Source organism: Oncorhynchus clarkii, chromosome 16 (assembly GCF_045791955.1).
Source record: "Oncorhynchus clarkii lewisi isolate Uvic-CL-2024 chromosome 16, UVic_Ocla_1.0, whole genome shotgun sequence".
NCBI classification, from domain to species: Eukaryota; Metazoa; Chordata; class Actinopteri; order Salmoniformes; family Salmonidae; genus Oncorhynchus; species Oncorhynchus clarkii.
This window is the reverse complement of record NC_092162.1, coordinates 2,770,827-2,779,723: the sequence shown is the minus strand read 5'-3', so window position 1 is coordinate 2,779,723 and position 8,897 is coordinate 2,770,827.

Here is an 8,897-nt window from a genome sequence, read left to right as displayed (position 1 = left end):
CTCTACCTCCTGGAAGAGTAACAGTATTATTCTGGTGTTACAGTCTCTACCCCCTGGTAGAGTAACAGTATTATTATGGTGTTACAGTCTCTACCCCCTGGTAGAGTAACAGTATTATTATGTTACAGTCTCTACCCCCTGGTAGAGTAACAGTATTATTATGTTACAGTCTCTACCCCCTGGCAGAGTAACAGTATTATTATGGTGTTACAGTCTCTACCCCCTGGTAGAGTAACAGTATTATTATGGTGTTACAGTCTCTACCCCCTGGCAGAGTAACAGTATTATTATGGTGTTACAGTCTCTACCTCCTGGTAGAGTAACAGTATTATTATGGTGTTACAGTCTCTACCCCCTGATAGAGTAACAGTATTATTATGTTACAGTCTCTACCCCTGGTAGAGTAACAGTAGTATTATGGTGTTACAGTCTCTACCCCCTGGTAGAGTAACAGTATTATTATGGTGTTACAGTCTCTACCCCCTGGCAGAGTAACAGTATTATTATGGTGTTACAGTCTCTACCCCCTGGTAGAGTAACAGTATTATTATGGTGTTACAGTCTCTACCCCCTGGTAGAGTAACAGTATTATTATGGTGTTACAGTCTCTACCCCCTGGTAGAGTAACAGTATTATTATGGTGTTACAGTCTCTACCCCCTGGTAGAGTAACAGTATTATTATGGTGTTACAGTCTCTACCCCCTGGTAGAGTAACAGTATTATTATGGTGTTACAGTCTCTACCCCCTGACTGAGTAACAGTATTATTCTGTTACAGTCTCTACCCCCTGGTAGAGTAACAGTATTATTATGGTGTTACAGTCTCTACCCCCTGGTAGAGTAACAGTATTATTATGTTACAGTCTCTACCCCCTGGTAGAGTAACAGTATTATTATGGTGTTACAGTCTCTACCCCCTGGTAGAGTAACAGTATTATTATTATGTTACAGTCTCTACCCCCTGGTAGAGTAACAGTATTATTATGGTGTTACAGTCTCTACCCCCTGACTGAGTAACAGTATTATTCTGTTACAGTCTCTACCCCCTGACTGAGTAACAGTATTATTATGTTACAGTCTCTACCCCCTGGTAGAGTAACAGTATTATTATGGTGTTACAGTCTCTACCCCCTGGTAGAGTAACAGTATTATTATGTTACAGTCTCTACCCCCTGGTAGAGTAACAGTATTATTCTGGTGTTACAGTCTCTACCCCCTGGAAGAGTAACAGTATTATTATGTTACAGTCTCTACCCCCTGACAGAGTAACAGTAGTTACAACCTCCCAGAGAGAGAGTATTCTATATGAACTGGTGAGAGAGTGATGAGGCCTTTCTGAACTGTGCGTATGAAGGCGTGCATGTGAAACAGAAAGAGGGTGAATGCCACGTCTAGTCAATTGGGCAACAGGGCATTAGGGAGGACGTGAGAGTCCCGCGCAGACGTCCATTTGTTCCTGAACCTAAAACTTTTAATAAATGAAACACTAACAAAAAGAAGGAGACCAGTGGGCTTTTCCTGCTCTGCACTTAAAACACACGCATCGGGTGTGCATTACTCCTGGAAATCATGATGAGAGGATGGCCAGGGCTAGTTCAGGAGATTCCTCAGGCTCAGCCTTGCACTGGTTAAACCAGCATGAATACCCTCAGAAATATAAAGCCATACAATATACAGGTAATGCTGGAAAACCCCCTAGAGAGTCAGTTTAAAATAGAGATATATGCTCCTCAATACACTGTATCTATAGAATATTCAGGTAATGCTGGAAAACCCCCTAGAGAGGCAGTTTAAACTAGAGATATCTGCTTCTCAATACACTGTATCTATAGAATATACAGGTAATGCTGTAAAACCCCCTAGAGAGTCAGTTTAAACTAGAGATATCTGCTCCTCAATACACTGTATCTATAGAATATACAGGTAATGCTGTAAAACCCCCTAGAGAGTCAGTTTAAACTAGAGATATCTGCTCCTCAATACACTGTATCCACCTACGTCAGCCTTCCGTATCTAGGAGGTGGCAGAGCTACAGCAGTATTTGTCAGACCAGGAGGCATCTAGAAAATCAGTTGTCACGAGAACTTCTGTAAAGTCCGAAAGGTTTGGTTTACAGAGTCACATGACCAGAAACATGGAAAGATGAGACTCTCACGAACATGTTGGTTGTTTTGGGATTGCCATCCCCACAAGACTCATCTGAAGATAACCCCAGTACCAAGAGTGTAATCATTAATCCAATCAGAAATTAGAATTTCTATTTGACTCATTCAGGTAGGTCCCTCCCTGTTTTGTTTGGCTTGCTTCCATTGCAGAAATGTTTTACGAAATCGGCGTAATGAGTTTGGAAAAAAGTGAACAGATGTATTTGAGGCCAAAACAAAAGTGGTGAAAAAAAACTTGAAATATACTGATCTTTCTCCCAGATATAGGACAGAAACTTCACAACAAACTTCATTTTGATTTATTTTTTGACTATAAGTTTTGCCATGAATTAATATATTATTAAATGCATTAGCTATGGGCTAATAGCAGTAAGGCCAAATTCAATGGTTCATTTAAAAAAAAAATTAAAAAGTATTTTATTTTATATACCCACAGGGGTCCTAAAATTCTAACTCAACTAGCTAAATGATCATTGGTATGACCTTCTTAAAACAATTCCATTTTTAGCTGGGTAAAAACCCAGCCTCGACTATGGACAAGGAACCAAATCAAATCAAATTTATTTATATAGCCCTTCGTACATCAGCTGATATCTCAAAGTGCTGTACAGAAACCCAGCAGACATTTGGCAAAGCCGGGGGGAAAGCTTCAAGTGGACAGACACTTAAAAAACGAGGCACTGAACAGCACTAGACCACCAGCCAAGGGTTTGCTATTGTGTTCACTTGAGTTATTGGAATCGCAGTTGGTATCTCAAATTATGTAAATTGAGAGACGAGACCCTAGAATTTAATTGAACAAGAACACATTGCTTACACACTTGACTTATGAAATCAACTCATTTATGGCTGCAGGGACGACCCTGTGGACGTGAGGCAAGACTTCTCAAATGTACAACAACAGCTCCCTCTAGTGGTAGTCTAAATGACGAGTACTATCTTTAAGAACACAGTGAACAAAACATTAATTACACCTTCCTAATATTGAGTTGGCACATGGACTCTCGAAGGTGTCGAAAGCTGTTGACTAAAAACTGCGCAGTCTGAGGTTGTGAGGCCAGTTGGACATACTGCCAAGTTCTATAAAAACGATGTTGGCCGCGGTTTATGGTAGAGAAATTAACATTTAATTTTCTATACGGACAAAATGTTGCGCACAAATTTGTTTACATCCCTGTTAGTGAGCATTTCTCCTTTGCCAAAACAATCCATTCACCTGACAGGTGTGGCATATCAAGATGAATAAACAGCATGATCATTACGCAGGTGCACCTTGTGCTGGGGACAATAAAAGGCCACTCTAAAATGGGCAGTTTTGTCACACACCACAATGCCACAAATGTCTCAAGTATTGAGGAAGCATGCAGTTGGCATCTAGACTGCAGGATTTTCCACCAGAGCCGTTTCCAGATAATTTAATGTTAATCTCTCTACCATAAGCCGCCTCCAATGTCATTTTAGAGAATTTGGCAGTATGTCCACAAGTGGCTTCACAACCGCAGACCACGTGCAACACCAGCCCAGGACCTCCACATCCGGTTTCTTCACCTGCGGGATGGTCTGAGACCAGCCACCAGGACAGCTGAAGAAACAGAGGAGTATTTCTAGAATAAAGCCCCTTTGTGGGGAAAAACAGGCCCACCCATGGCTGTGCCCCTGCCAAGTCATGTGAAATCAATAGATTAGAGCCTAATGAATGTATTAAAATGGACTGATTTCCTTTAAATGAACTGTAACTCAGTAAAATTGTTGAAATTGGTGCATGTTGCGTAATATAAATACACACACACACACACACACACAGAGAGAGAACCAAATAACTGATTAAAAACACGATTTTGTAATGAAGGTCTACAGTCGCCTCAACAGCACCCTCTAGGGTAGCACCATGGTGTAGCCGGACACCAGCCTGTCTCTGTCCTCTTCCAACACAAAACCAAGGAGGCTCCTGGTTCTCACCCCCTTCCACAGATTTAAACAGCAATTACCATGACTTCCCAACGACGTCCTATCAGAGCTCTTGCAGCATGAACAGAACATCTAGTCCAACCAATCAAAGGGTCAGATAACTAGTATATTTGAGCTTTAACAACAACAACATTTGTTCTCTCTTTTCTGGAGGATCAAACTGAAACTGTAACCAGTTTTGTACGGCTTGTTTAAGAAAGGGCGATACTTTAAACAAAATTCCATTTTCAATTAGTCAGAAATGAGAAGTTGTCATCTGTATGAAGGTAAAAAGGCTTTGAACAAAGCATGAGCCTTTTAATAATCTACTGGAGAACCATTTAGGGTTTCAGTATAATTTATATACGAGTGAAGCTTTTAGTGAGAGGTTTAAAGCTTTAATATTTCATCATTGTAGCCGCCCAAATAATCACTATATCAATAGGCACCTTTCATTGTCTGGTTTAGCATTCCCAAAAAAAACAAAATGTTTTTTTGCTCATATGATTTCAAAAACAAGTCGTCTGGAGTAGGCAGCACCATTATTAAGTCAACTGTGATCGGACCCAAGAGTTTTTATTGTACCTTTATTTAACCAGGTAGGCTAGTTGAGAACACCTTTATTTAACCAGGTAGGCTAGTTGAGAACACCTGTATTTAACCAGGTAGGCTAGTTGAGAACACCTTTATTTAACCAGGTAGGCTAGTTGAGAACAAGTTCTCATTTACAATTGCGACCTGGCCAAGATAAAGCAAAGCACTTCGACACATACAACGACACAGAGTTACACATGGAGTAAAACAAACATACAGTCAATAATACAGTAGAAACAAGTCTATATACGATGTGAGCAAATGAGGTGAGAAGAGAGTTAAGGCAAAAAAAAGGCCATGGTGGCAAAGTAAATACAATATAGCAAATAAAACACTGGAATGGTAGATTTGCAGTGGAAGAATGTGCAAAGTAGAAATACAAATAATAGTATAATAATAGTTAATCAATGTGATGTTTCCTCTCCGTGGTTGCAGAATCGTATCTATTTTTGCTAACTTTCTAATTGAAATTGTGGTAAGTTCATGTATATTTTTTGACATGTGAATACCGAGTATGTCTATTTCACCAACCACCCATTTTATTGGTAAACTACAAGGTAGTGTAGACACTGTATTCTTTTAACGATCCAATACGTAATAGGGTACACTTGTCATAATAAGGTTTTAATCCAGAGAGGCTAGAAAAGTGACCAAGATGTTCACTGAGACTAGGGTCATCAACACACATTGACACGTTAGTTTTTAATCGCCTGGATTTCATAACTCCTTGATGTTCTTGTTGGATCTAATTTTAATAGCTAGCATTTCAATGGCCATAATAAATAGCTTACCGTTCACATACTTAGCTAATGCAGCTAATTTAGCCTACTCAACAACCTGACAGAGAGGAATGCTATTTACTCTAGCTAGCTGGCTAAGGCTATGTATGTTAGCTACCTGGCTAAGGCTATGTATGTTAGCTAGCTGGCTAAGGCTATGTATGTTAGCTAGCTGGCTAAGGCTATCCAACACTGCAACTCTTCCAAGTCAAGGTAAGCTTTTGGCTTTATTCATTTATTCCCACCGGGGCCCGCCCGTGGGAGCTTTAAGTTCCTCGCTGTCCACATCACGAAGAATGTATCATGGTCCAAACACCAACAGTCGTAAAGAAGGCAATACCATGCCTCTTTCCCCCTCAGGAAGCTGAGAAGATTTGGCATGGGCCCTCAAGATCCTCAAAAAGTTCTACAGCTGCACCATCGAGAGCATCTTGACTGGCTGCACCACTGCTTGGTAAGGCAACTGCTTGACATCCGACCGTAAGGCGCTACAGAGGGTCGTGTGTACGGCCCAGTACATCACCGGGGGTGAGCTCTCAACCATTCAGGACCTCTATACCAGGCGGTGTCAAAGGAAGTGCCAAAAAATGTGTTTAAAGACTCCCACCACAGACTGTTCTCTCTGCAACCGCACGGCAAGCGGTACCAATGCACCAAGTCTGGAACCAACAGGACCCTGAATAGCTTCTACCCCCAAGCCATAAGCCGGCTAAATAGTTAAACAAATAGCTACCAGGACGATCTCCATTGACACTTTTTTTTTGCACAAACTCACAAAGTTCTTTAATCAGACGCTGCTACAGTCTATTATTTATCCTCTATCTACCTTGACCTATATGTAAATATCTACCTCATACCCCTTCACATCGACTCAGTACTACAGTCTATTATCTATCCTCTATCTACCTTGACCTATATGTAAATATCTACCTCATACCCCTTCACATCGACTCAGGACTACAGTCTATTATCTATCCTGTTGTCTAGTCACGTTACCTTGACCTATAAATAAATATCTACCTCATACCCCTTCACATCGACTCAGGACTACAGTCTATTATCTATCCTGTTGTCTAGTCAGGTTACCTTAACCTATATGTAAATATCTACCTCATACCCCTTCACATCGACTCAGGACTACAGTCTATTATCTATCCTGTTGTCTAGTCACGTTACCTTGACCTATATGTAAATATCTACCTCATACCCCTTCACATCGACTCAGGACTACAGTCTATTATCTATCCTCTATCTACCTTGACCTATATGTAAATATCTACCTCATACCCCTTCACATCGACTCAGGACTACAGTCTATTATCTATCCTCTATCTACCTTGACCTATATGTAAATATCTACCTCATACCCCTTCACATCGACTCAGTACTACAGTCTATTATCTATCCTCTATCTACCTTAACCTATATGTAAATATCTACCTCATACCCCTTCACATCGACTCAGTACTACAGTCTATTATCTATCCTGTTGTCTAGTCACGTTACCTTGACCTATAGGTAAATATCTACCTCATACCCCTTCACATCGACTCAGGACTACAGTCTATTATCTATCCTCTATCTACCTTGACCTATAAATAAATATCTACCTCATACCCCTTCACATTGACTCAGGACTACAGTCTATTATCTATCCTGTTGTCTAGTCACGTTACCTTGACCTATAGGTAAATATCTACCTCATACCCCTTCACATCGACTCAGGACTACAGTCTATTATCTATCCTCTATCTACCTTGACCTATAAATAAATATCTACCTCATACCCCTTCACATCGACTCAGGACTACAGTCTATTATCTATCCTCTATCTACCTTGACCTATAGGTAAATATCTACCTCATACCCCTTCACATCGACTCAGGACTACAGTCTATTATCTATCCTCTATCTACCTTGACCTATAAATAAATATCTACCTCATACCCCTTCACATCGACTCAGGACTACAGTCTATTATCTATCCTCTATCTACCTTGACCTATAAATAAATATCTACCTCATACCCCTTCACATCGACTCAGGACTACAGTCTATTATCTATCCTGTTGTCTAGTCACGTTACCTTGACCTATATGTAAATATCTACCTCATACCCCTTCACATCGACTCAGTACTACAGTCTATTATCTATCCTGTTGTAAATATCTACCTCATACCCCTTCACATCGACTCAGTACTACAGTCTATTATCTATCCTCTATCTACCTTGACCTATATGTAAATATCTACCTCATACCCCTTCACATCGACTCAGTACTACAGTCTATTATCTATCCTGTTGTCTAGTCAGGTTACCTTAACCTATAGGTAAATATCTACCTCATACCCCTTCACATCGACTCAGTACTAGTCTATTATCTATCCTGTTGTAAATATCTACCTCATACCCCTTCACATCCACTCAGTACTCCCTGTATATAACCATAACCATTCTATTCGTTATTCACCTTGTGTTTAGTATTTCTATATTTTTTTTTTTTTTATCTTATCTTTAACTCTGCATTGTTAGAAAATATTTTTCACTGTTAGTCTACATCGGCTGTTTATGAAACATGTGACAAATACAATTTGACTTGATTTGTTGTTCACCTTAGTCCACAAGCGAAGGGAAAGGTGAGAGGAGGAGAGCGCGTAGATGTGAGTAGGAATTACACATTGAGCAAGTGATGAGGCTGTATGTGGCTGCTATTAAAAGTGAAGTGTGTATTCAGGTGATCAGGGGTGTATTCATTCCGCCAATTCTGTTGAAAAACGTTTCCTAAACGGAAGCCAGTGCAATGAAATGGGGCAGGACCTAGCTGAATTTGTGCAATAGAAACTCTCGTTTTGGTTGCAAAAAGTAATGTTTTTGCAACTGTTTGTCTCTCGACCTCTACACCTACATTATAGACTTTCATTCATAGGCTAGTTTGTATGAACCTCATGATGTGTATAAGGCAAATTCAAGTATCACGTAGTAGCCTAAACCTATCGATGTTACATTGAACTGGGTGAATGGAATATGAATGACAGTAACCTAAACCTATCGATGTTACATTGAACTGGGTGAATGAAATATGAATGACAGTAACCTAAACCTATAGATGTTACATTGAACTGGGTGAATGGAATATGAATGACAGTCATCCAACATTCTGTAATAGAAATAAGACCATGCTCATTAAATAATTAATGGTCCTCCCTAATCTTTAACGGCACAAACCGCCATTGCTTTTGCTTAGTAGTTGACACAGTTCTGGAGCATGTCTTTAACCATTTTAAAATGTCAACTTCAAAGGAGTAGGGATGTCCCAAGGATCCCGGATGACAAGGACCATCATATCCGATCATCGAAACATTACAGAATAAACTTGCTTATCAGTTACCCGAAGACAGAGCAATAACAGTC